At 34.5% G+C, this 1,787-nt stretch overlaps 1 long non-coding RNA gene across 2 annotated transcripts in view; it reads left to right on the top strand.

Moving 5' to 3' along the window:
- LOC128247414 (uncharacterized) overlaps positions 1-1,587 on the top strand; it is a 16,508-nt gene extending 14,921 nt beyond the window's left edge. For both annotated transcript variants that reach the window (XR_008263795.1, XR_008263796.1), the window contains exon 4: positions 1,514-1,587. This is a non-coding gene — a long non-coding RNA (uncharacterized LOC128247414). The remainder of the gene's footprint in view (positions 1-1,513) is intronic.
- The last annotated feature ends 200 nt before the right edge of the window (positions 1,588-1,787 follow it).

Raw genomic sequence — 1,787 nt, 5'->3', positions numbered from 1 at the left:
CATATAAATGTTTATTTCATTGTTTTTGTGTGTGTATATATATCCTCGTTGTTATATATATGTATGATGCATGTGTACCTAGACTTTCCCTTGTTTTAAAATACTTAATTTTTTTTCAAATATTTAAAATATTTTGTCTAGGTTTGGTTTCTCTTGATTTTAAATTGCTAATAGAATCCACAATCTCTGTGTATAGTATATTCAACCTCTATGGTTGCACATACACATACATATATTTGCAAATGAATATATATGTATGTATATGTGTGTGTGTATATATATATATATATATGTATATATATATATGTGTGTGTGTGTGTGTATGTGTGTGTGTATTGTGAATACAATGAACAAAAGCAAAAAAGAAAATGACAATAACATAGGAGAGACAAGTTTTAATAGATATTGTATAAGTTTAAAAAGAAAGGGAAGAGTGTTAACGTTTTGGACACTACTGCTTCATCAGAAGAAAAATATAGGAAAAAAGCATAAGATGAATGTGAAAGGGGAAAGAACGGTAGAAGAGAAGAAAAGAAAAAGCCCTAAGAAAGTTCAATAAAAATAGGCAAAGGTTTAAGAGCCAAGTAGGAAAGTGGCACTATGGGAAAAAGTTACGATACGAGGAGGAGGCGTTGAGTGTATCCGTGTTTTAGATGAGCATAAGGGTGAAGTACTGTGTGCGTGGTTTTTTGATGTGCGCATGAGTGCTAAGATATGCAAATGTTACTTATAATGGTGTGGCCTAGTGGGGTTGTGGTGTGTTCATGTGTATGTGTAATTCTTAAATGTGTGTGAGGGAAACATGAATGTAAGAAGGTAGAAGAGATCGCCAGTGTTAGGTATAAAAGGAGGCGAGAGGATTGTGGAGGCGTGTGATAGAAGTGTAACTGGCTGAACGCCGCCCAATCTGGGGAGTACTTTAGCATTTCCAGACGACGCAGGCCTTGTTTGTTTTCAAAGATTATCCGTGTAATCTGGGCATTGGGGGCTCCTTAGTCAACAAGAGTAGATTTCTTAAATTATAAATATCTTGCTTTAATTAGCGCGCGGGCACAATCGTTAGCTCGACAGCCAAAGTGCTTAGCGGCATTTCTTCCTGGTCTTTATGTTCAGTTTTTGCAGGGATCGACTTTGCTTTTATCCTTTCGAACTTGATAAAATAAGGACCAGTTGAACAGTGGGAGTTGTTGTAATCGACTTATCTCACTCCCCTAAAATCGTTGGTCTTGTGCCCAAATTTTAAAATATTTATTGCATGCTTTATTATATATTGATTTATTCAGTGACATTTTCGAATGTTCTACATAAATTTTTTAACTCGTCTCTAAATTTAATTGATAACAACTTACACTCATCTCCCCGTTTATAAGCAACTATTCTTCCCATCTTCATAAGTTTAGTAACCGATTTGCCATAATATTTCGTATTTTATTTGTATGAATGTTTGGATTGATGAAATCGCCACAGCGTCGAAAAATTATCTAGTAGTATGTTTCGTATTTTTACATTCCAGATTCTGAATCCAACGATGTTAACTTTGCTTTCATCGCTCCGGAGTTGATAAAATAAAGTTCCAGTCAATGCTGGGGTCGATTGTATCGACTGTTTGCTTCTCCAGTCTACTCGTCTTGTGTCTATGCTGCTTCAAACTTATTAATTTCCTGTTTTACTTACGTCCATTTTCATACATTTTTTCCGTAAGGTATTTCGGAAAATTGAAAATTTAGCACTTTTAAAGTCTAGGCATTAATCGAAGTTATTATGTCTTTTAGAATTTGGAATACAAA

The sequence above is a fragment of the Octopus bimaculoides genome, chromosome 3, assembly GCF_001194135.2.
Source record: "Octopus bimaculoides isolate UCB-OBI-ISO-001 chromosome 3, ASM119413v2, whole genome shotgun sequence".
Taxonomy (NCBI): Eukaryota; Metazoa; Mollusca; class Cephalopoda; order Octopoda; family Octopodidae; genus Octopus; species Octopus bimaculoides.
This window is presented reverse-complemented; position numbering and strand designations above follow the sequence as displayed.